Source organism: Camelus dromedarius, chromosome 9 (genome assembly GCF_036321535.1).
Source record: "Camelus dromedarius isolate mCamDro1 chromosome 9, mCamDro1.pat, whole genome shotgun sequence".
Classification (NCBI taxonomy): domain Eukaryota; kingdom Metazoa; phylum Chordata; class Mammalia; order Artiodactyla; family Camelidae; genus Camelus; species Camelus dromedarius.
In genome coordinates this window covers 10818659-10845610 of record NC_087444.1, presented here as the reverse complement: position 1 = coordinate 10845610, position 26952 = coordinate 10818659, and the positions used below count along the sequence as shown (strand labels likewise).

General features: G+C 37.2%; 1 long non-coding RNA gene across 1 annotated transcript in view; it reads right to left on the bottom strand.

The window, feature by feature from the left end:
• Positions 1 to 3573: 3573 nt before the first annotated feature.
• Positions 3574 to 26952, bottom strand: part of LOC105085615 (uncharacterized) — a 259455-nt gene continuing 236076 nt past the window's right edge. The window contains exons 15-18 of the long non-coding RNA XR_010382210.1: positions 16193 to 16221; positions 15871 to 16063; positions 15272 to 15372; positions 3574 to 3967 (exon numbers count right to left, since the gene is read on the bottom strand). This is a non-coding gene — a long non-coding RNA (uncharacterized LOC105085615). The remainder of the gene's footprint in view (positions 3968 to 15271; positions 15373 to 15870; positions 16064 to 16192; positions 16222 to 26952) is intronic.

Below are 26952 nucleotides of genomic sequence, written 5' to 3'. Positions count from 1 at the left end.
GTGACAGCATGCACTTGTTCTTCCCAAATAATATTTGATTAAGGCATTTACAATCCCAGTCACCATCACTGCATGACATTCCATGGCCAGGAGTGTGCTGTACTGTATTAACTCACACACAGATGCACTGATGACACTTCCCCTTCAATGTGAATGGCTTGTGTGTGTTTCATGCTCTGTCTCGTCTCATTGCATTAATAGCCACGGGTGTGATGAGGTTCATAATCTATGCCTATTTCACAACATTTTCAAGTGCACTTGTCACAAATGGAGCAGCCAAGTACTTCATTAAGCAATCCTGTTTCCAGAAAGCATGTGTCTCCAGAAGCAGGTTGACATTTGAAGTAATGTAAGTTGCTTTCAGCTGTGTAAGGTTGAAAAGGCACATGTAATTTTAGTAACTCTTGATTCAACATCATATCTTTCCTCAGAAATCAAATAGCATTGTGATAAGGCCTCCCGTTTACTGTTGTCACTTTACTTTCTATTGGGTGGTTATGCTCAGCCCTGCCACTTGTTCATTGTAACCTTAGGTCGAGCACTGAACTTCTGCAAGCTTTCATTTCACATCTATAAAACAGAGCTGCATACCAGGCTTACCATAAAGTTTATACCATGTATGACAATGCATATAAAGCCCCTAGAATGTAGAAAATAATACACTCTAAAATATTTTATTTCCATATTACAAATAAAAATAGGATGGTGATGTTTTTAAACCACAAGAAACTAGATAAAAAGTTTTAAAATTGGTCATCTAGGCATTCTGGGCTCACCATAATTTCATGAATGTGTGTTTTATCTTCTCTGGACCAGGAGTTTAGAGATACTCATGGAAAGCTGTAGAGGTTCTATAGATTCCTATTTTGTCAATGTTTGACTTTACTAAGCAGTTCTTCCTAAATATACGGTTGCAATCGTTCTGAGAACACATGACTAAGAGGGCAGCGGGCAGCAGCAGCCCTGACAATGGCTACTTTCTGCCCAATTTTTATCAGTGGCTTTGAAACTCCTTTTCTAAGGATATGAAACTAGATGATGGCTAAAATTTCACGGGAGAAATCACTCTATTGATAGAATCCAAAGAGTACTTATTATACTTGCTCTGCAGCCAAATTTGTAAAGCTTTAAAATTCCTAGTATTTCAGAGGAAGGGAACCAGCTTCTAGATCCTCCAGGCACGTATTTTTTAGGTAAGGCCAGGAACCCTGTTCGGGTCCCAACATAGAAAACAAGAGTCACCACTGGGCTTCCTCCCTCAGAAAGTGGCCAAGTATCGGAGAACACGACCCAAAGCACAGAGGCAACAATACGGCGTAGGAAACGGAAACATACGAACCACAGAAAATCTTCTCAGAGTTTAGAGGACTCATCAAAACACAGTCGCTATCGGCCGCGACATGCGTGGGCTTGCCCTCGTGGCCGCCACAAGGTCAGGCTTGATGAGGTCGGGGGTTCAAAGCACAAGTGGATTTTCCCCAGGTGCTTATCAGGTGACTGGCAGCCTCTTCCTAGATTCCCTGGGACGGCAGCCCCTTATCTTTCTTCAGCTGCGGAGTTCTTTTCATTTTAATAATTCAATAACCAGACCTGAGTCAAGTAAGTCAAGATAACAACAAAAACAACAGCCCTTCCCAGGGACCCAAGCAGCCAGGTCAGGGAAGGGTTGGCAGAAAAATAACACTACACATTATTCTTGCTGTAACACACAGCAGCAAAACAGAACCACTGAAAACCTGGCTGTAAGAATAAGAGAATGTCAGGATATGCAAGTTCAAAACACACACAAACACACACACACAAACACCCCCCCCCAAGAGACTGATGCCTAAGGAACCCATGATTTTTCCATATAAAATCTCAGTAGATAAATTTATGGTGAGGAGGCGAAGATGGGCCCTGGTGAGAGATGGATTAGCAGCCTAGAAGATTCAGAGCAGCAGATTATCTCAAAGTACAGTGCAAAAATGGAAAGATCATAAGAAAGAGAATTGAGGGTAGATTCAAGAGACCTAATACACAGGAGATTCAGGAGAAAAATTTTAAAAAAGACTAATAAAAGGAAAGCAATAATTAGACACATAATAGCAGTAAAACTATCAATCAAAGAAACACTAGTTTATAGACTGAAAAGGCTCCCTGAGTTCCAGGCTAGCTAGATGCATAACAAGGCAAATCCTAATTAAAAGTCTTAGGTTGAAGAGAAAGCATCGTAAGCTTCCAGACAGAAGAAAAACAACTTACCTAGAAAGGAAATGTACAAAGATATTTGAGGGAATGGGGAAAAAAACCAAAACTGAGCAATTCACAATCATGCTCCAAACTTGAAAAAAATAGTTTACAAACAAGATTCTAATCAAACATCAAATGCAAAATAGTGAAGATTTCAAGCTGAGGAAAGAAGAAAGAAGCAAAGAACCTTGTGAGATATACTCATTTACAGTGATAGACTGCCCAGACACAGGAACTATGAAAGCTGAAAAAGAGCTTTTGAAACTAAAAGACATTATTGTAAGGAAAACTCCACTTAGTATCAGAATATCTCCATAACAACAAAATATTGAGGGTGAGTGAAGAGAGGGAAAGGAATAAAATAATGACAACAGTGTCTCCAGAATGGACAAAGGGAATGGTAAAATCAAAAGAGAAAAGATGAAAGTACTGAAAATAAGAACATTAGAAAGATCTGCCTTATTTGTGCTCAAGGAAATAGAAGGGATCTTACACTGAGAAATATTTGCTACAGAGTGCTCGATTACTAGATCAGGGAAAGGAAATCTAGCGATTAATAAATGGAAATTGGTAACAGAAGTTGTCAGCAAGGAAAAGAAAGTGAAATGAAGAACACCTTGGACAAGGAAGCAGATGGAATGAAAATGAGGAAACAATAAAGTAATATAAGTAATAAATGTGAAGCAAAATAAAATAAAACAATTATATATAATGTTAGACTAAATGTTTCCATTAAAATACGGAAACTATCAGACTGAGTTAAAAGAAAGTAGCTTACAAAATGATGTTTACAAAAAAAACACAACCTATACATGGTGAAAAATAAAAGTCAAAATGAAGAGATGAACAGATAACAGGCATCCGCAAACAAAAGGTAAACCAGAGCAATGATGCTAATATTAGACAAGGTGGAGTTTAAGATTAAAAACAATAAACAGGATAAAGAAGACATTGGGTAATAAAAAGGTAGGCTTATGAATGAGATATGAGTCATAAATCTCTATGAACAAAATGAACAGCAGATAAAAAAACAAGAAATCATTATTAGAAATGAATGAACTTGATGAAAGTACAGTTATATGGGCAGTCATCACTATAACTCTCCCCAAACTGGGTACAGATAAGAAGACACAGACGGTAATAAGTCAATTTTAGAACTCAGCTGTTCCCTATTTTCAAGAGCAGGTGAAATAAGACACAATTAAATTTTTTTAAAAAAGAAAAAAAGATGTGACTTGCTTCTATTTGTAGTCTTGGATTATATTATTCCAGAAAGGCTCATCTTTAATCTACTTGGAAACATGTGATCATTCAATTTAGAAAATATTTGTTCCAGAAACAATCTTGAGGTTGTTTCCTGCTTATCTTTCTTGCTTATATTTAAACAAGCCATGAACCAAGAAAAAGCAAACAAGCAGACAGTAAGAACTGGCCTACTGTAATTTCTTTCACATTTGCAATATTCATGTCTCTGATTTAGTATTAATGGTGAAGCGTGCTCTCAGGAAGGCACAGTATCGTCATATTCTTTAATGAAGGAAACTAGGAGAAGGGAGTTAGAAAATTGTTTACTGCTCTTTTGACTTTGCTTTTAGTTTGTAGGGGATATATTTCCCCGTTGAGAGAAAACTTGCAACAGCTCCAGTGTTTTGATGTGTAGGATCTGAACTCCAAAGAGAACGTAATCTTTGTGGCAAGCGATCCAAAAGAAGTCCTCATGGAATTTGAGCAGGCTCTGAAAAAGATAGCCAGAGCAGCAGGCTGTTTCTCTAGAAATGAAACACTTCTAAGAACAAACAGTGAAGACTGAAGTCCTAGTTTATTCCATTCATATGTCTGCTATGTCCTAATAATTTCTACATCTCTAACAATCTTAGGATGATCAGAGTGATGTCCTCCCCAAATATGTAAAATCACAATTAGACAAATGTTTAACTCCAAATCCTGAAGTCAAATTATATCCTTTACCTATCTGAAAGTATAGTGTCTCACACTTAAGGGATTTTTATTATTAGGAAAAAAAATTCAGAATGTTCACTGCAGAAAAATCTATACTTAGTATAAAGATATACAGACACTTTTAATATCTAGCAATAAAATTACAGTAATCCTAAAATAGCTATTAAGTTAATATACCTGAATATAATGGTCTACTGCAAACGTTTTCTAGTAATATTTGTTAAAAGGAATTAACATTAATACACAAGGCGTTTATAACAATAGATATTTATATATAATGTGAAATATTCAGCATATTGAAAAGCATACTAATTACTTATATGTTTAATGACTAGAAAATAAATGACTGATTAGTTGACAGAACTTTTAGTTTTATATGGCTATATATATTCAATTAAAAAAACACAAAAAACCACTGACAGGGAAATTCTGATTCATTTTTCTTCTAATAAATCAATTATCTTAATTCAATTCAAATATAAAAGATTCATTATCAATGATAATGCAATTGTCGGAATAATTCATTTTGCATTGGCCAGGAATTTATATAAATTTGAAACAATCTATACATTTACAAGGAACTCCCTTGTTTTAGGTTGAATTCCCTCTGAGACCTGGATTTGAGCACAGGCAGTTTGTCTGGGAGAGGATTTGATCCCAGGAAGCACCAGTGGGAAAACGGGAAAGTGCACCACGGATAGAAAAAAAAACAAATAAAAGAGTATGTTAATTTTAATGAGTAAACTCAAACTCTCGCTCTGTACTTGAGTCTCCAGCCCCATGGAGATCTCAAGAGATTTTTATGAAGAGTACCCTTGCCCATCTCCACACTCTGAAGGGGAAGAAATTCAGTGGTTAAAGGCTGCCCTTAGGAAAACTAACTCCTTAGAACTGCCCTGTAAAAGGACAGCTCTACCAGAGAGTTTTCAGGCAATGGATGCATCACCAAAGCAGGTAACAGGAAAGCTTTGGGTTGGCATACATGAGACATGATGTGAGTGGTCACCCCATGTTTCCATATATTTTTAGGGCATAATGAAATCCACAGTATCTGTTTTTTACTAGAGAAAAATGTAAAAAAAAAAATGGTAAAATAAATTCCGTAAGATTACAGCAGGTGGCTGACTAAAGATAAACTCAAAACTATTATATTAAATGTTAGTGTAATACAGTGAAAAGAACATGGCTTTCATGTTTTAACCGATCTAGGTTTATAAGTCCAGTTTCATACACACATTCTTAAAGCTGTGTGACTTTCAGAAAGTTTCTTGACCTTTCTGAACATCAGTTTCCTCAGTGAGAGAGAAAAGACAGTGTCACATGAATTACATCACAGTGAAATGAGATTAAATTATTTAAAATCTCCAAAGAGCCTAAAGTAACACAGGGATACCTCAGGTACTCAAAAAATTAATTTCCTTCCTAGCAAAGCTTGAAATTCTTGCTGAAGTTAAATCACTCTTTTGCTATTTGTTATTGAAAATCTAGTTTTAGGTAAAGAATGATTTCCAAAGGCAAAACTACAGTATTTTCCTAGAATATTCTCCCATGAGCATTTATTTTGTACCATATCCTGTTCTATCTGGAAAGTAATTTGTGATTATTCTTGACTATGAACCAATGTGGTAGGCATTATTATTATTATTATTATTATTATTATATTATTAATACAATTTTCTCATTATATGGATAGAAAATTTGAGACGTTGAGTAGTCAAATAAGTGATAGACTGGAATCTTAGAAAGCTCAAATAATACAAAAAGATAAAAATCTGAGACCATATCTATTTGATAGACTAAATAAGGTGGAAGATGATAGAAACTAAGTCATGAGAAGATGGCAGGGTGAGCTTCAGCTTCAAGTAGAATTGTTTTTAAAAAGCTAAATAAGAAAAAAATATAAATCAAAATTATGTGAATAAAATTCACCCTGACATTAACAACAGGAAGGAGCAAGATTTTCGGTGTGAAAAGTAGAAACAGTGATAGAAAAGAAAACAAACTTTCCACAAAGACAGTACAAGGGTACAAAAATAAAAATTATGAGAAATGAGGAAAACATTTTTAAAAAATTATAAATTCCAATTTATAATTAAACCCAAAGGCGAGAACTGAAAAGTCAAAAAAGAACTTGTAATTCTCCTTTCTATATTGCATTTATCCTCACCATAACCATATGAATAATAAACATAGTCCTGCCCTTTGATGTCTAATGATATCAAATTCATGATATTACCAAGATTTCAAAAAAAATGCTAAACTTTACATAGCCACACAAAGACTTGCACATGAGTGTTGCTAATAGCATTGTTTTTAGGTCAAAAATTGGGAACAACCTAAATGTCCATCAACTGGCATATTGGTAGCACATCAGTGAAACTGCCTTACAATGGGACACTGTTCAGTAGTAAGAAAGAACAAACTATTGATGTACGCTAAGTGAAATAAATAAGCCAGATGAAACACACCACACATTTCATGGTTTCAATTTATATGAACTATCCAGAAAAGGCAGATCTATAATAGAAAACAGATTCAGATTCGTGGTTGTCTAGGGTAGGGTACAGTGAGCAGCAGGTGAGGACTAAACGTTAATGGGAATTAGGGATCTTGACGGGGTGATGAAAATATTCTAACACTGATTTCTGGTGATGTTTGTACAATTTGGTAAATTTATTTCTAAAGCCACTGATGTCTGCACATAATATGACAAACAAAATATACCTCAGTAAACTTAAAAAAGTGTTACATTTCATACAAATAATAAGAAAATTACTAAAGCCTCAAATGATAAAAATAAGCAAAAGACATACACGCAAAGCAACAAAGAGGAAATATAGACAGATTCGAAAATACATATCTTTCAAATACTATTAATAATAAAAAATGCAGATTAAAGAAGACTGCCTCCCAATCCTTCAGAGAACTTATTAGGAAAGGGACATGTCCCTAGTCAAAGAGGAGAGGAAAGAATCGCTGATTTTCATTATTCCAGCCAAGATATATGACATCCAGATGGTTGAGAAGGAGCCAAACTCTCCTTTCACGGCCAAAAACATGGCAGTTCTAGCTAAAGGTTGCAAAGTCTAATTGTCTCAGAATACCAGGGAGCCTGATCTTGGACTCCCCACCTCCGACAGCAGAGGCTGCGATTTAATAACGCAAACAGTCAAGCAGGCTGGGCAGTGTCACCTGCCCCATCAAAACGGCCAGGTGCTTGCGTGACTGATCTACTGTAACCTTTCAAGGGTTTCAACAAACTACAACTAAAAATTTACCACATATTCACATTTTACACATAGTTTGGATGCCTAAATTCAGCCATATACTGTATAATCAGGTTACATGAGCAGCTTTATATCTAAGACGCAGAGGCATAAATCACTCTACAGGAGCATCTGATGACAAAAAGGAGGGCGTCTCCACACAAAATGACTTGTGGCTGCAAGTGCCTTCTGTCCCAGATGGAGGTTGTCTCAGGGACCTCTCAGTCAGTAGGAAGACATCCTGAACATGTATCACAGCATTTCTAAGCTGCTCGTGAAACGTGCTGTCTGCGTATGGCTCAAGCAGTAAACTCACTGAGCTATAAGATCAGCCCTTGAGGGCAGCTTATTCAATCTCGTTCAGTTGTGTCATTCCAGCAACTAGCACAGTGACATAGCAGGTGCTCAACAAATATTTGTAAAACAAATTAATCTTTCACTTACTAGTAATAGTTACACAGCGCTGAATTTTACCATGAATGTGCATCTTGGGATTGGGTGTGTCGATAGACAGCCTGAAATCCTTCCTGTGTTTCCTTTACTTACAAGGTTATCTATTCACTGTCAGCTATCCAATTACCATTTATAGTGAAACACACTTACACAGCTTGTGTCCTGGAAAAAATCTGTGTGTTAAATCTGTGCACCAAATAATATTTAGCCCTCCCCAACATGTGATCAGTCTTTTAAACAAGGGAAATATACAAGTGCTTGAGTATTCTCACCAAATATTTATAAATTTGAGTGCTTTAAAATCTATCCAGATAAAGTCAGTCTTACTGATTTACAAATGTAATATCATCTGTTTTAGCACACAGAAATTTATGATACATTGTACCTTTTGTATATTTTTCTTGAGCTATCCCATGAATGACTTTTTCCTAAAGCTTTTCAAGGCACTACAGGTTTCCTTTATCATATATAGAAGTTATCTATTTTTTAATTTATAATTTCGTATGAAAGTTAAAAAAATTTGTCATCAGAATTTAAGTTAAACTCTGCACTTTATCTAATCAAAGTTAAAATTTTTTCCTAACATAATTTTGTAAAAGTTGTGTAGATCAGAAGCAACTAATATCATAATCTCATTGGTGTTATAGGATATGCGATATAAAATGATTATCTTTTTGTTCCATTTATATTATTTAAAAGATTTTTTAAGCATTATTAATCCTAGAAGTAAATAAATTAATTTGAAAGTTCTGACATTTCAAGCTTTTTACATTTTAAGAATATTTTTCTTTTGATATTTTTTGGGATATTGTATCAATAGATTAGAATAGTTCATAATTTTAGCAACCATAGTAATTCTCTCAGTGATGCTTTTTGCATTTTTATACATCACTCAAAAACAATATGGTAATATTAAGGACTACAACATGAAAACTGAAACAGGAGGCTGATTTAAACTGTGAAGTAGAATAATGAGATTAAAAGCAAGATGAGAGTGGTTTACAGAAAATAGGTACAGAGAAAATATAGACTTTAAGGGGAAATGTCTAAAAGTGAAGCAAAGGAGAATGATGAAGGAGCGGCATGAGGAAGCGGAGGCAGTGCAGACAGGTGTTTTAGGTTAAAGGACAGGGGCCTGTGTAAATGAAACCCCCAGTAGCAATGAGCACACATAGTACTACATGCTGGATTATAAATATAATTATCCACTAAATGAAATGAGGGTTCTTTGGACAAATGGCTGAATCCACGGTAAAGCAGGGAGATTTCACGGTGAGCCTGAACAATCATTTTGCCAGAAAGCAAGAAATGGCTTAAAGAAAAATGGAGACATGCAGAAAGGACAAAGCAGCCATTTGGAGAAGTCTTTCTCTAACAGGCCCACTCTGAGACAATATCAGTATCAACATTAAAATTAAAAATGAATCATTATGCATTGAATAAAATAAGGATGCATACATCTACAATGAAATAAATATATGAATAAACTGAGAATTTGATGAGTAATGAGTTATTCCAAAGTATGTCTCCACAAAATACATAAAAATCACAAAGGGCAAAAGAAAACAAATGGAGAAAATCATAAGACATGACTGTCAATGAAAAGATCACAGTGAACAGCGCAGCCCTAAGACAACCTGAACCTGTGTATAACTGATAAAATCCAATGAGTGGAGAACTATAAAACACTGACTAAGGAAATAAAAGATGACTTAAAGAAATGTAAATATATCCCATGTTCTTGGATTGGAAGAATTAATATTGCTAAAATGACCGTACTACCCAAAACAATCTACAGATTTACTGTGATCCCTATCAAATTACCCATGACATTTTTCAAAGAACTAGAACAAATAATTTTAAAATTTATGTGGAGTCACAAAAGACCCAGAATTACAAAAGCAATATTGAAGAAAAAGAATGAAGCTGGTGGAATAACCCTCCCAGACTTCAGGCAAGTCTACAGAGCTACAGGAATCAAAACAGCATGGTATTGGCACAAAAACAGACACATGGATCAATGGAACAGAATAGAGCCCAGAAATAAACTCACACACCTCTGGCCAACTAATCTTCAACAAAGGAGGCAAGAATATACAATATACAGCCTCTTCAGCAAGTGGTATTGGGAAAGCTGGACAGCAGTATGTAAATCATTGAAGTCAGAACACTCCCTCATGGCATCCACAAAAATAAATTCAAAGGCTTAAGCAACTAAACATAAGTTAAGACATTTTAAACCTCATAGAAGAAAACATAGGCAAAGCATCCTGACATGAATCTTAGTGATGTTCTCCTAGGGCAGTCTATCATGGCAACAGAAATAAAAGCAAAAACAAACAAATGGGACCTAATTAAACTCATAAGCTTTTGCACAGCAAAGGAAACTATAAACAAAACAAAAAGACAACCTATGGAATGGGAGAAAATATTTGCAAAGGATGAAACTGACAAGGGCTTAACTTCTGGAATATATAAACAGCTCATACAACTTAATAACAAACAAACAAACAACCCAATCAAAAAATGGGCAGAGGACCTACACAAACATTTCTCCAATGAAGACATACAAATGGCCAATAGACACATGATAAAATGCTCAATATCAGTAATTATCAGAGAAATGCAAATCAAAACTACAGTGAGGTATCACCTCACACCAATCAGAACAGCCATCATTCAAAAGTCCACAAAAGGGAACCCTCCTACACTGTTGGTGGGAATGTAGTTTGGTGAAGCCATTATGAAAAGACAGTATGGAGATTCCTTAAAAAACTGAAAATAGACTTACCCTATGATCCAGCTGTCCAACTCCTGGAAATCTATCCAGAAGAAATTGTAACTTAAAAAGACACAAGCATGCCACAACACCAGTATTTACAATAGCCAAGACATGGAAACAACCTAAATGTCCATTGACAGATGACTGGATAAAGAAAATGTGGTGTGTGTATATATATATACACACACACACAACGGAATACTACTCAGCCATAAAAAGAATAAACTATTACCATTTGCAGCAACATAAATGGACATGGAGATTGTCATACTAAGCAAAATAAGTCAAAAAGAGAAAGAAAAATACCATATGATATCACTTATATGTGGGATCTAAAAAAATGACACAAATGAACTTATTTACAAAATAGAACCTGACTCATAGGCTTAGGAAACAAACTTATGGTTACCATGGGGCAAAGGAGGTGGGAAATGATAAATTTTGAGTGTGAGATTTTCAGACACTAACTACTATATGTAAAATAGATAAACAACAAAGTCCTACTGTATAGTTCAGAGAACTATATTTAATACCTTGTAATGGCCTATAATGAAAAAGAATATGAAAAGGAATATATATGTATAATTGAATTACTATTCTGTACACCAGAAATTAACACAACATTGTAAACCAACTATACTTCAATTAAAAAAAATGCAATGAGAAGAATTCATATCACTCGTCTAGTATTCTTGTCAGTGAAGTATCATCTAAATCTAATTATGAGAAAATATGAGACAAAACCCATCTGAACAGCATTCTACAAAATAACTGATACGCATCTTCAAATTTTGAAGTCATATAAGTCAAAGTAAGACTGAAGAACCATTTCTGACTGAAGGAGACAATAAAGACCCAATAACTAAATGGAATGATTCTCAACAGTATCCTTTTGTTATTCAGGACATTATTGGCATAATTGGCAAAATTCAAGTGGGATCTAAAGATTAGATATACTAATGTATTAGTGTTAATTTTCTGATTTTGATAATTGTATTGTAGTCCTGTAAGAAATTACCCACAACAAATTTTCAAGTGGTTTAAGAAAGAAAATTATTTGTATTATAGTTTGAAATTGTTTTTTAAATTATATTAAAAATAAAAATGGCCATGAGGGAAATTTATGTGACCATGGAAATACTACATATCTTGACTGTGTATACATTTGTCAGAACTCAATGAATTGTATGTTTAAAATGAGTACATTCCATAGTACACAAACTACACTTGTACAAAAAAATTGTTGGGTTAAAGAACACAGTCATGTTTGAAAATAAGAAAGAACTATCTTGGTCAAAATAAAAATGAACTCACCATGATGAGCCCTGGATTCTCTGATCTGATGTGAGACATGGCATAAAAACTCTAAGGCCAGCTGAGGACAGAAGACAAACACCTTGCATTTGGCAGTAAATTATCATTGGCATCTACTCATGAAGTCTAAAACTGGAATTGTTTTTAATATAAAAAAAAGATGACTGAAGAGCTCCAATGGACTGTCCAAGTTGTGAAGACACAGGACCAAAACCTAAAGTACACCACCCATAGCCAAGGCAAAGCTTCTAACTGAAGAACTACACGTTCCACGGGACCAGGGTTTAGGTGAACACCAAGCCACCATACAGGGAGGGGCTTGCTCAGCAGATAAGCGCTTACACATGAAGTGCCAAACAGGAAAGAATATCTACTTCCATGAAAGACATTCAACAGATTGAACAAAATGCCAAAAAAAAAAAAAAGAAAAAAATAATAATACAGCAGTCTGAAAAAGACCATAAAGTAGCTCTATAATCTTTACATAGATAAATAATGAAGTATTGTTTATAAACAACTAGATTTTATTAAACATGAAAGCGCAATTATGAAACAAAAGACAAGGCAAATTTTATAGAAACTGGAAAGTTAAAAATACAGTAAAAATGCCAACATATGGGGTAAACTTGATAACCAAAAGATAATTTAACAACTGGATGTAGCGAAAGAGAACTTACTGATTACAATATAATGATGGAAATCTCTAAGAATGCATCACAGAAAAGTTAAAAAATGAATGATAATAAAGAGACACTAAGAAATATGGAAGATGGAGCACGAAGTCCCAACATATTCTAATAACAAAGCACAGACAAGTGATATTTGATGAGATAATGACACTGTGTGTGTAGTGAGTGTGCCTTTCCCAGAATCTATGAGGGAAAAATTCCACACGCTGAAAAATTTCATGAGTTGAAAAATCCACAGAATACAGAGCAGATATTATTTTTCAGTTAGTATCTAGACATATCATAGAAAAATTGCTGAACATGAAGAATTAAAGACAGTACTCAAAATTACTGGAACATTAAGGTTGATGCCATGAGAAAAGTGCTCAGAGATTAGAAATGTAAATACAAATTGTATGTACTATAAAATTATCCTTAAGTGTACACACAACATAAAGATATTTTAAGATATTTAGACTCACAAATCATCCCTTCAACAAAAAGAAAAATGAAGCCAGAAGGAAGAAGTGGAATTCAAGAAGCAACAGTGAGAAAATAATTCATTAAAACATAGTGAGGAACAAAATAATAAAGTAAAATTACACACAAAATTGAACAAAGAATAAATATAGATTTTGAGAAGATTAATAAAATTGGCAAACTACTTACAGACTAAAATTAAGATGACAGACTGTTTAATGAAATAACATTAGTAATAAAAAAAGATTTTATCTACATAGTTACATTTAAAATATAACCTTTGTATAAATTTAAGCATCTTAAGATATATAGCTTAAAGGGAGGTTTTTCTTTAAAAAATAAACAATATCATAATATCAACAAGAAGAAATAGTAAATCTGGATAGATTAAAAGCCATTCAAGAAACTGAGCAGTATTAAAACACATCCAACAAATAAGGCACCAGAACAGGACAATTTTATTTAATTTCTCACCAATTACCAGTTACATTGTGTCTTCTTTTTCTCTTGGTGAGTGTGAGAAAACAGATCAGGAAAATACATCCTTAACTTATAAAATGAGAAAGGTCAACCTCTACCTTGTTTACCTTTTGAATCTTTAAATATATTTCAATTATTAGAAATCAAAAATATCACTAAACTGAAGCAGAAGTAAAAATAGTTTTTGAAATGACACTTATAATTAGATTCAAAAGGGAAAATTATTAGTCTCTACCTGAAGTTCAAAAGTAAGCCCTATTCTAGTGTGCCAGAAATAATTTGTATGTTGTATCATTCATGAATAAATAATTATTCTCCTTGGGAAATCATTCAGCTCTCCAATTAATATCTAGTGTTTCCTCCAATATTTTCTTAGGAAAAAAAAGAGAAAATTGAGCACCATTAATTAGTAACCATTTATTTGCACTTCAAAACCAAAATATAACGCACAAGCAAAAATGTATGCTTTTAAATGTATATAATTACGTTTTTAAAACTTTAAATATTTGGAAGTATGCTTTCTATACAAAAGCACAAATCTCTAGGATTAAGTGTTTAGTACATTAATCTGACCTGTAATTTTGAAATGCATTTGATGTTCTGGGATTTCAATTATTAAATGCATTTCATAAAATGGTATTCCAAACATCCGGAAAAAAGTTAACAGATCAGATGTGATTGTTTTTATGTTTCTCATGTTCCTACTTAAACACATTTCCGACAGCGCTACAATTGCTGGTTTATTTCTGAAGATGGATTTAAGTATAAATCTCTTTTTTCTGTTAGAGGGGGCATCTTGTCCAGCTGGTCATTTGAGCAAGTTATGCTTATCTCAGGCTTGTCTCTAATCTAGTGCCTTGTGGAAACGAGGACCCATTTCATCTTCTAACTAGAATTTCTTTCCTCTCAAATACAAGCCTCTTCAGGTCACAATTCCAACCGCCTTCCGTGGACTGCGGTTCCAATGTCACCTCAGTGTCCCAAGTCTTTCAGGGACTGTTTGGGTCTCTCCCCTGGCCAGTGGGTGGCCTGTTAGTCCCGGCTGCCAGGCTTTGCTATTCTGATGAGGAGAAGGCCCCTGCACGTGTGGCCCAGGAGTGAGCCCAGGACTTCATACACAACTTCATGGGGTCTGCTCTCCCAGAGCAGCCCCCTCTCCACAATCTCTCCAGTACCTTCTGGTTTTCTAGGGCTCCCTTTTTCATTATTCCAGCCGGAAAGATGTAGCGTTAGTGGCCCACTCTGGCGCCCACCAGTAATCCAGGACGCCTTTCCATTAACGACTGCATCTGCACTTGGGCTCCAGCGGCAGGAGAGCAGGGAAGAAAACCGCCAGTGGGGCTTCAGCCCTCTCTTAAGGCACCAGTTGCACTGGTCAGAGAGGAAGGTTCCCTCCCTGGAATTTTAGCCCCTGGGGATTCCTGCCAACCGAGCTGCCACTGCCCCCGCAGGATGGCCTGGGGGTGAGAGAATGGAGGAAAGGAAAGAATGGAGGGGTTTCTGTGTTCTTTGAGCCAGAGCTAGAGGGCTTCTTGGCTCTTTGCCTGTCTGTGTCCCAGTGGCAGTGTCTGTGCGTCAGACGACATTGAGTTTAGGCTAGAGGAAACAAAGTAACACAAAAACAAAGGTGTACTTACCCCAGGTTCTGAATGCTGGTATTCTGTCCCCAGGCTCCTTGCTACTTTTCCTTTTCAAACCCTCAGATGGCTGTTCTGTGCCTTCTGTCCAGGTTTTCTATCTGCAATTGGTCATAGACACAGGTGAAGTGGACTTTCTCCATCTTACCCAAAAAGAAAACCCTTGGAGGAAACTTAGAAAAGTCAGTGGAGCACAGAGCAGCACCCGCCACCCTAGCTGGTCTCAGGGGCTCACCTTCCTCCCAAGTTCCCGGTCCAGAGCCCCCTCACCTCTGCACCTCTTCTGGTCTCAGCTGTTTTCCTAGGGGCCTGATACGTTGTCACCATGCTCTTTTCTGACTGGGGTTGCTACACTTGCCCATTTCCCATCAAAATTGGGCCAGGGGAAGCCCAGAAGAGCTCAGATGGATCACGTGAGCGCTGAACAATTTTCTCCCTTATCCCAGAGTGTAACAATGTTACTGAAGGCACGTTCCTATGCCTGATGCACAATGAGGCCCCAAAATACCAAAGCGTCAGAGTCTGGAGCTAGAAGGGCTTATTGCTGGGCCAAACAAGGATAACAAGCGGCTCATGCCCAAAACCACCCCTTTACTTACTCCCCAAAGAGTTTCAGCTGAGCATTTTTAAAGGCCAACTGCACGGCCCAGTGTGTGTGATCCGCTGTGCACAGTTCTCTGATTGGCTGGGGGTGATTGATCCTTAGGCACCATAAGGTCTGGGGGCTGCATGCTTATGCTCATCAGGTAGTTAATTTCTTCCACTTGGTGGTGTTTTTTAGCATCTGAAATACTTAGAAAATATGCTTGAGATACTATTACCTGGGTACTTCAGAGAGGAGACACAGCAGTGGGTATGGGGGAAGGGGTCCGTCCTGGGAAGGCCCCAGGGGGTTCTGCTTAGTTACAACAACAGCCTTACCGCCAACTCATGATGAGGGCCGATTACACCTGTCAAGATATTAGTACTAATTTAGTTTGGGCGTGTTATTTTGAGGAAGAGTTACTCCTTTATCAGTAATTCAGAATAACAGGGCAATAATGCAGTAATTAAGGGACTATGCCTTCTAATCAGAAAGGCAGATGTTCAAATGTCACTTTTGGAAAGTTCTTAATTTATCTGGTCTCAGTTTTATCATCTGTAAACTGGGCATAAGAAGGGGATAGGTATATGGATTATGTGATATAACCCGTGGGGTACATTTACCACAGTGCCTGACACAGATATGCTTTTGTGAAATATTTTCTCTTATTATTTTCCATGATACATCATTACGATGGTTATAGGTCCTCGTTTTCCTCAGGACACAGACTATGTGTGCTTCACCAGTGTAGTTAACAATAGTGACCCCTTTAACTTCGAAAATTTTCCCAGTTTGGACACACTTTATGCTCCCCACTGCCCCTTCCTGGCCTTCTGTACACTTGCGTCTACTCCCAAAACCCTTCTAAAATCCATCACCTACTTTCTATCCTCCTTTTCTTTGCTTCTGTAAAATATCTCAGAATTTTTTGCATAGATTTCTGCTACAGCCTTTTAGCTACTCCCACTGCCTCCAGGATTGCCCCTTTCATCCTGTCTTCACACTGACAGCAGAACGAACCTTCTAAGTTCAAATAAATTCATATCACTAAGATCGTTCAAAGACTTTCCAGAGCCATCTTTATACATTTTTTTTTATCATGGTAGATACAATTCATTATGATCTAACACACCTGTCCACGTCTTCTCTCAACAGGCCACTACCTTGAAGTTCTGTTTTCTGGGTATGATAAAGACAAGACATTGGCTTTTCAAAGTAACATGAGTAATCCTTTCCTTAAAATTAGACAATGTATGAAAATGCTAATTAGGACCCCATTTCCTATTGGAAAAAAAAAATCAACAGTTCAGTTACTTATCAAGCTAAAATCCCTAATCAATTTCTGGAAAATGTAATAAAAACTTGGATTTATAATAATTGATAATGTTAGTATGCACATGCTTAAAACATCTCCATTGCTAAACAATCAATTTGTTTATTAACAAGGCAGTTGACTTTTACACAGTAACATATATTGGTTGCACAACATTGCAATTACTTACTGCCACTGAATTGTACACTTTAAAATGATTTAAATGGTACATCTTATATGTATTTTACCACAAGAAAATAGCTAAATTCATTGATTCCAATGGAAGTCAGTTTTACTAAAACAGCTATGAGATCACTAAAAATAAACTAAATTTTTTACATGAAATAGGAGTGGATACAGATGCATGCTACAACGTGGGTGAACCTTAACACGCTAAGTGAAAGCAGCCAGTCACAAAGAACCGTGTATTGATGACTCTGTTTCTACGAAGCATCTAGAATGGGCAAATCTATAGAGACAGAAAGCAGATTAGTTATTACTTAGGAGCTGGGGGCTAAGTAGGGTGCGTTTTCTTTTTGAGGTAATGAAAATCTTCTAAAATTGTGGTGACTGATGGTTGCACAACTTTGTGAATAAAGAAGATTGAATCATACACCATGAATAGGCTAAGTGCATGATTTGTGAATTCTAATCCCCCAAATCTGTAAGAGAACGTGTATGATGCTGAACAGCTGAGCGCTGAAGGGAACATGTTAGACCGATTATCAGATTCAGAGGAACTCACGGTCTCCGTTATCTGGGTGCATCCGAAAGAATTCTATGACATGATAGGCTGGGAGGTCTTCAGGGCACATGGTCGACGCTCTAGCATGAAAGAACTGCAAAATGCAGTTTTGCTCGTGTTAGTTCCTGTGAGTCATTTTCTTTGGACGGTGCTGTGGTGCTTCCATTTTAGTCCCTTTCGTCGTGGCCCTTGCTAGTTTCTTTATGAATTCTTCTCAACGTTTTTTGAAATAACTTTGTGACTCATTACTCTCACAACTCTCGCAAAAGCAAAAGCTAAATATGAAAGATGTGAGATACGCAAGACGATGACAAAGTGCACAGTGACAGAGAGTCACAGACTGCATGTGGGAGTGTGACAGCCCCTCTCAGGACCAGCAGCAGTGAAGATGTATGTTCCCTTTGTTTATATTCAATGTGGTTTTTAAAATATCTACACATGAATCTGAGTTTACCAACTGTGTTTTAGAATGTAACTTCCCACATATTATTTTGTTTTTGAGGACATAAATATAAAACTTTCTACATAAATCTTGACTAAAACCCTTTAACTGATTGATATAGTTATTCTATGAAGTCTGGTTTTGAAATAACACTATTTCACTGGGAAATCAGGAAGAGGAAAAAGTTCTACCAAAGAAAACCGTGTACTTCTCCAAATAGACCTCAGGTTTTTTTTCTTTGTCCCTATTCTTGTGAATAATCCTCTCCTCCCCACATCACCACATCTTTTGTACCTGGAAGATATATTTCCATTTTTTGAGACATAATTTATCTTTTGTACATACCTGAGGCAAAATTCCCCCAAATTCTAAAAGTCTGCCTAATGGAGATTAGGTGTGTAATCTGCGTTCTCCTCTTCCTCTGTCCTGGCTATGACAACGCAGTATTTGGTTGTCTAATTGTTTGTCTTCATTTCGTATATGACTTCAGTCCCCTGAGAGCAGGAAAAGCAGCTAGCTCTTTTCTGAATCCTTTTGTCCAGCAGAGCGCCTAGCACTTGGCAGCAACAAGACACATTTAGGGAGTGAAGGAAGGAAGGAATCCAAACTGAGCAATTATCTATAATAAGCCTGTGGCTCAGGAGAGAAGCTGGAGCAGCTGATACATATTTATGTCCTCTGTGCAGAGCAGGTAGTTGAAGCTTTATGAGTGGATGAGGTCACTCCGGGAGAATGTAAATAACCCTGGTTCTCCAATCTGGCTACACTTTAAAATTACCTAGGGAGTTTTTACAAAAAAATAAAAACACCCAGGATCCACCCTAGAAATTCTGAAGCAACATCTCTGGGTGGGGCAAGCAATCCTGTTTTGTAAAAATCTCCCTAGGTGATTGAAACACAAAGTCAAAGTTAAGAAACTGGTAGAGTTTTTTAAATGTAAAAAAAAAAAAAAAAAAAAATCACCTGAATGCAAAAGGCTTTAGAATTAAAAAAATCTCTAAAGATCAAGAAAGAATATAAACAAAAAAATCAAAAAATTATAAAAATTTTTTAAAAAATCTAAGAAGCAGATAAATAAGTAAGAAACCGAGAAAGATGACTCAGAAAGGGAGGAGATTTGGCAGCGGTGGTGTCATAGAAGCTGGGACAGGAGGAAGTCCTCAGAAGGAAGAGTTGTGTAGAAAGTATAAAATGCCAGACAGATACCCTGGACATTAAAAACTAAAAGCAAAGAGAAGGAGAGAGTTAGAAGTTCAACAGCAACTTGTATTAAAAGCTGTTTAGACAGCCAGGATGCTAAGAGAGGTATCCAAATTATAGCAAGTTAAGGAATAAATTAAATGTAGGAACTACAACGTTCCCTATAAATCATAGGAAATGCTTATTATAATTTTCAAAGAATTAAGTCAATGTGTATTGTATTTTTTTCTTTAAGATGTAGTCATTCTTTATTGTACAAATGTTCACAGGAAAAATGTAATATGATATAATCCTAAAAATATAATGTAATCCCCTAAATAACATGAATCAATTTCTGTGTAATCAGAAACTTATCTGCTTTATATTGTATGCAGGGAAACAATTGTAAAGCTGTGGGAACAAAGAGAAGGGAACTAATCTATTTCCTGTTTTTCTTCTGGCTAAGACAAAAGCTGCTTTGTGTGCATTTTTTCTCAGGTAAGGGTTGTCCCCTTTCTTGGCTATTATCTCAGCAGTGAACACTGGGATTTTCATGATCAGAGTGTCTTGTTCTAATATTGATTCCCAAACCAAGATAATGCAAGTAAGAAAGTGTAGTAAATTGTAACTTCTAACTGATGAAAAAGTAATTGCTATATAAGTCAAGATAGGCTCTGAACTAATTTGTCCCTGCAGAAAGATACCAGATCCCAATAAAACTCTATTCAGATAACTTTGAAAGCCTATTTCAATGCACAACATACAAATTACAACTGTTTAGGATTAATGCATTTTTTCATTTGTGTACATTGCTTTATACAAAATTGGAAACTCAAAGAGTATGGTTGGATGAATTTATAAATTAATCAGACTCAAGAATGGGATAGATATGCATATTTTATGGCTGTAAATTGTGGTTCCAAATCTTTATATTATTATTATATCACATATTAAAGGTACAATGCCTTCATTTATTGGTCTGCAGACAATGAAATGCTTTTACCAGACTTTGTGGACTCCTAACCAAAATACCCAGGGGTCCCATGGCTCACAGATTGAGAAACTCTGTACCAGAAGCCAGTGGAATTTGTCCCACCCTGAAATCCTGAATTTGTTGTCCCTAAAACAACATTTTTGATGGACAAATACATGAATAAAACTTTGAAACATTTAAGACTTGTATTTAAATTTTTAAACTACAAACCATGTATTTGTGAGTTTTTTAAGAGAATATAGCTGCAGATTTCTTATGACTTTTCAACAGAATCAGTCTTTTTCTTATTTCTATTTTGTCTCAGCTGCTTGGAATGAAAATTTAGTTACATGTAAACTATCCCTCAATGACAACCAAGGAAGGATTAAATAAGTAAATAATAAGTAAGTATAAATAAAGAGCCTCAACTTCACAAACTAATTAGATACCAAACACCTCTACATGGCCTTTGGGTTCTCCCTTTTGCAAACAGACGAAACTCTCTCCCTCTCTCTCTCTCTCTCTCTCTCTCTCCCTCTCTCTCTCTCTCTCTCTCTCCCTCTCCCTGTACAGCATAGTTCCTTGCTCCTTCTTATTCATCTTTTCCAATTCTCTTTGCTCTCACTCCAGCAGGACTGCAATCTCTACTCATCTAGAACAAAACTTGTCAACTGAGTTAGTGACTAAAGAAAACTCAGTTCTCATCATACTCAACCCTTTAGCACAACTTAATGGTCCTATTCTCTTGACTCACTTTCTACAGTTGGTTTCTGAGACTCCACCCTGTCATACTTAGTATTTTTTTCTGATTCTCCTTCCTCTTCTTTTAACCCTCAGAATGCCCAGGTATGGTGTATCAGATTGCCTACTCAGAATTTTTCTGCATTTTTAGCTTGCCTTATAAATGTGACAGGTTCAAAACCAATCTCTTGATTCTCCTCATGATTAATGAAAGACAGTTTTTCTTTAAAAATGTTTCCTTTACTTTAGGAGCTCAAGGCAAACATCCTAATGTCATCTGTGACTTATCCTTTTCCCTCACACCTCCCATCCAGTTCAGAAGTAAATTAACTGCCATCAAGCGATTTCCAGGAGAAGATGGTGGAGTAGAAGGACGCTCGCAGGTCACCCTCTCCCACAAATACACCAAGACCCACATCTACAGGCCCACTCGGCCAACCAGAGCACCTGCGGAACTCCAACAGAACATCGCCCTCTTCAAAAGATAAAGACGCCAAAAATCTGGTAGGAGAAAAGGAAAAAAGAAAGAACAAAAGGCAAAGCAGCGCGGGACGGGTCCTGCGGGGAGGGAGCGGCAAAGGAGGACTGGCGATCGCTCGCTCGGTCTCCCCTCTCCAACTGAGAGGCCAGCGGGACGGAGGGGGAGCCTCCGAGCCTCGGATCTGTACAGAGCAGCCCTTGACTGACAGAACTAAGCTAAACGGGCACAGAGCGTCCCCCCCCCCCACACCCAGCCTGAGACGCGGGCCGGCAGCGGCGGGCAGGGCCAGGCTGCACAAGCCGGGCGGAGGACGGGGGAGGCTGCACGGAGGCAACCCCCGGGGAACGCAAGGGGCTGCGCACCGTGGCTGTGGGTGCACAGGGCAGAACAACCTGGGCCCTCCATAAAACAGCAAGGTTGATGTGCTCTCGGGGGAAGGGTGCACACCCCCATCTCTGAAAACCCGCGGAAAGTTTTCGGGGGAAGAGAGGCGGGGCTCAGGCACAGCCGCCATATCCTCCGCGCTGAGCACTCAGGCGGGGGCGGGGGCGGGGGCGGGGGCGGGGGCGAAACCTGCATCCGCACCGAAGGGCTTAGCAGCCTCAAAGGCCAGACTGAGACTGGCCTGCAGCCCGGGGCAGATAGGATCCTTCCATCCTGGTCCCTCAGAGAACTTGCTCCACAAAGACAAACAAGGAGCTGGGTTCTGGCTTGGAGCAGGGACAAGGCTGTCCCTCGGTCTTCCCCGAGCCCACCTGCAGAGCGCCGACCAGGGCAGAGCGCTGCGGAGCGCGCAGCCGCACAGAGCAGCGGAGCTACCGGCAGCGGCGCAGGTAGAGCGAGAGCGGCCCCCCGCCTTTCGGGCAGGAACACAGCCCCTGACCGAGGTGCTGGGAGGGGGCACGACCCGCCCTCCTACCTGGCCAGTCTGCAACATCTGACTGCGGCATCCGGAGGGGCAGCGACCCGCCCGCCCACAGCAGAGAGCTGCACCTGACCCAGTGTTAGGAGGAGGCGCGATTTGCTTGCCGACAGGTGCTGGGAGCAGCACAGAAGAGGGCGCCAACGGAGGGCCTCTGAAAACAGCAAGCTGAGCTTCCAAAACAGGACGAAGACAGAAAGACTTCACATTAAAAGCACACAGACTCCAGGAGAACACCGACAACCCCCCCCCCCCTTTTTTTTAAATCTGTTTTTACCTGTTCTATTTTCTATTACTCTCTTAATCTTTACTTCTTAATTCATTTCTATTTCTCTTGGGTTTTGATGTCCTGCTATTGATTAGACACAGGTTTCAAATACATCTATTCATCTCCCCCTCCCCCTTTTTTTGTAAAGGTTTTAAAAGGACGTCTCAACCTGATTAATACTCTGCTTCAACTCACTCTTCTATTATTCATTATACACTGTTTTCAAACCCTCTTTCTCCCTTCTTTTAAAATTCTTTCTCTCTCTCTCTTATTTTTTTTTCTTTTTTTCCTAAGTTTTATTCCTAAATAGGCATCAGATAGATAAAATCCTTAAGGACCAAAATAAACAACTGATACTTCATAAACCACAGTGCCAAAGAGGTATGACAAGATGAAGAAGCAGAAAAACCTTTCCCAATTAAAAGAACAAGAGAAATCCCCTGAAAGAAAGATCAATGAAATAGACATCGATAGCCTACTAGATCAAGATTTCAAAAAAGGAGTGATCGAATTGCTGAAGAAATTAAAAGATAGTGTTTAGAGATATAAAATATGTCAAAAATGAAATTGAAGCTATAAAGAAGAGCCAAGTAGAATGGGTAAACTCATTGACAGAGATGAGGAATGATCTAATAGCTGTGCAAAGCCGACTAGATAATGCAGAGGAACAAATTAGTGATCTAGAAGATAGGGCAATAGAAAGCACCCATTCAGAAGAACTACAAGAGAAGCAAATAAAAAATAATGAAAATAGCATAAGGGACCTATGGGATAACATAAAGCGTCCCAATCTTCGCATAATAGGGGTCCCAGAAGGAGAAGAAAGATCAAAGGGGATTGAAAAGGTTTTTGAAGAAATCATGACTGAAAACTTCCCAAACTTAAAGAAGGAATCAGATATCCAAGTACAGGAAGCTCAGAGGGTCCCAAACAGGAAGAACCCAAATAGACCCACACCAAGACATATCATAATCAAGATGGCCAGAGTCAAGGATAAAGAAATGATTCTAAAGGCAGCAAGAGAAAAGCAAAGAGTAAGTTACAAGGGAACCCCCATAAGGCTCTCAGCTGATTTCTCTACACAAACACTACAGGCCAGAAGGGAGTGGCAAGATATATTCAAAGCCCTGAATGAAAAAAAGATGCAGCCTAGGATCCTTTATCCAGCAAGGTTATCCTTGAGGATAGAAGGAGAAATAAAGAGTTTCACAGACAAAAAAGAGTTTAGCAACACTAAACCCATGCTAAAAGAAATATTGAAAGGGCTATTCTAAATAGAAAAGCAGCAGGATGCTACAGAAATGAGAAACACACAACTGGAAAGGTGATAACTCATGAATTATAAATAAAGTAAACATGAAATTATAAAAGAAGACATACAAATCACTGAGAGTGGGAGAGGGAGGCAGGGAAATATAGAATATTTTTTTCTTTCTTTTTTAAATTTTTTTAACAGTAGGATGGGTTTGAGATCATGTTACTATCAGTTTAATAAAAACGGTTATAGTAATGGGTTGATAGATTTACAAAAAAGGGTAACCACAAGCCAAAAATTTACAAAGGAGTCACAAAAATTAAATAAAATCCATGATAATACAAAGGAAAATTACCAAACCACAAAAGGAAGAAGAAAGGAACAAAGAGGATGTACCAATTCAACTGCAAAGATAAGTTCAAAATGGCAATAAACACACATCTATCATTAATTACTGTAAATGTTAATGGACTAAATGCTCCAGTCAAAAGACACAGAGTGGCAGACTGGATAATAAAGTAAGAACCTTCAATATGCTGCATACAAGAGACCCACTTTAGGGAGAAGGACACATATAGATTGAGAGTGAAAGGATGGAAAAGGATATTCCATGCAAATGGAAAAGCCAAAAAAGCAGGTGTTGCAGTACTGATTTCAGACAAAATAGACTTTAAAACAAAGGCCATAAAGAAAGATAAAGAAGGACATTTTATAATGATTAAAGGAGTGATACATGATGAGGATATTACACTCGTTAATATATATGTACCCAATATAGGAGCACCTAAGTACATACAAGAATTACTAACAGAGATAAAGGGGGATATTGATGGGAATACAATCATAGTTGGAGATTTTAACACTGCATTAACATCACTAGACAGATCTTCCAGACAGAAAATAAACAAGGCAACAGAGAAATTAAATACTACAATAGAAAAACTAGATTTGGTGGATATTTTCAGAGCATTACACCCCCAAAAAATAGGATATACATTCTTTTCAAGTGCACATGGAACATTTTCCAGGATCGATCATGTACTTGGGCACAAAAGAAACCTCAACAATTTTAAGAAGATAGAAATTATCTCAAGCATCTTTACTGACCACAATGCCATGAAACTGGAAATCAACAACAGAGAAACAAAGGAGAAAAAAAGGAAAGCATGGAGATTAAACAATATGTTATTAAAAAAAACAATGGATCAATGAGGAAATCAAAGCTGAAATTAAAAAATACCTTGAGACAAATGATAATGAAAGCACAACCACTCAAAACCTATGGGACACAGCAAAGGCAGTGCTAAGAGGGAAGTTTAAAGCGATACAGGCCTTCCTCAAAAAAGAAGAACAATCTCAAATAAACAATTTAACCCACCACCTGAATGAATTAGAAAAAGAAGAACAAAAAGCCCCAAAAAGCAGCAGAAGGAAGGAAATAATAAAGATCAGAGAGGAATTAAATACAATAGAGATTAACAAGACCATAGAAAAAATCAACCAAACCAAAAGCTGGTTTTTTGAAAAAGTAATTAAAATTGACAAACCTCTGGCTAAACTCACAAAGAAGAAAAAAGAGAGAGCACAAATTAGCAAAATAAGAAAGGAAAATGGAGAAATTACAACAAACAAAATAGAAATACAGAATATCATACGAGAATATTATGAAAAACTATATGGAACCAAACTGGATAACCTAGAGGAGATGGACAAGTTTCTGGAAACATACTGTCCACCAAAACTGAATCAAGAAGAATCTGAACACTTGAACAATCCGATCACTAGAAAGGAAATAGAAATAGCAATTAAAAACCTCCCTACAAATAAAAGTCCAGGACCGGACGGCTTCACCGGGGAATTCTACCAAACATACAAAGAAGAACTCATACCAGTCCTTCTCAAACTCTTCCAGATGATTGAAAAGGAGGGAATACTCCCAAACTCATTCTATGAAGCCACCATCACCCTGATACCAAAACCAGGCAAAGACACTACAAAAAAAGAGAATTATAGGCCAATATCACTGATGAACATAGACGCCAAAATCCTCACCAAAATTTTAGCAAATAGAATCCAACAACACATAAAAAAGATTATACATCATGACCAAGTGGGGTTCATCCCAGGGACACAAGGCTGGTTCAACATACGCAAATCAATCAGTGTAATACATCACATCAACAAGAGAAAGGACAAAAACCACATGATCATCTCAATCGATGCAGAAAAAGCATTTGATAAAATTCAACACTCATTTATGATAAAAACTCTCACCAAAGTGGGTATAGAGGGAACATATCTAAACATAATAAAAGCTATATATGACAAACCTACAGCCAGCATAGTACTCAACGGTGAAAAACTCAAAAGCTTCCCACTAAAATCTGGGACAAGACAAGGATGCCCACTATCACCACTCCTATTCAACATAGTCCTGGAAGTCCTAGCCACAGCAGTCAGGCAAGAGAAAGAAATAAAGGGGATCCAAATTGGAAAAGAAGAGGTAAAAGTGTCATTATATGCTGATGACATGTTACTATATATAGAAAATCCTAAAAGGTCCACACAAAAGCTACTAGAGCTGATTGAAGAATTCAGCAAGGTAGCAGGTTACAAAATTAACGTTCAAAAATCAGTTGCATTTCTTTACACTAACGATAAATCAACAGAAGAAGAAAGTAAAGAAACAATCCCCTTTAAAATAGCACCCAAAGTAATAAAATATCTGGGAATAAATCTAACCAAGGAGGTGAAAGAATTATACACAGAAAACTATAAAC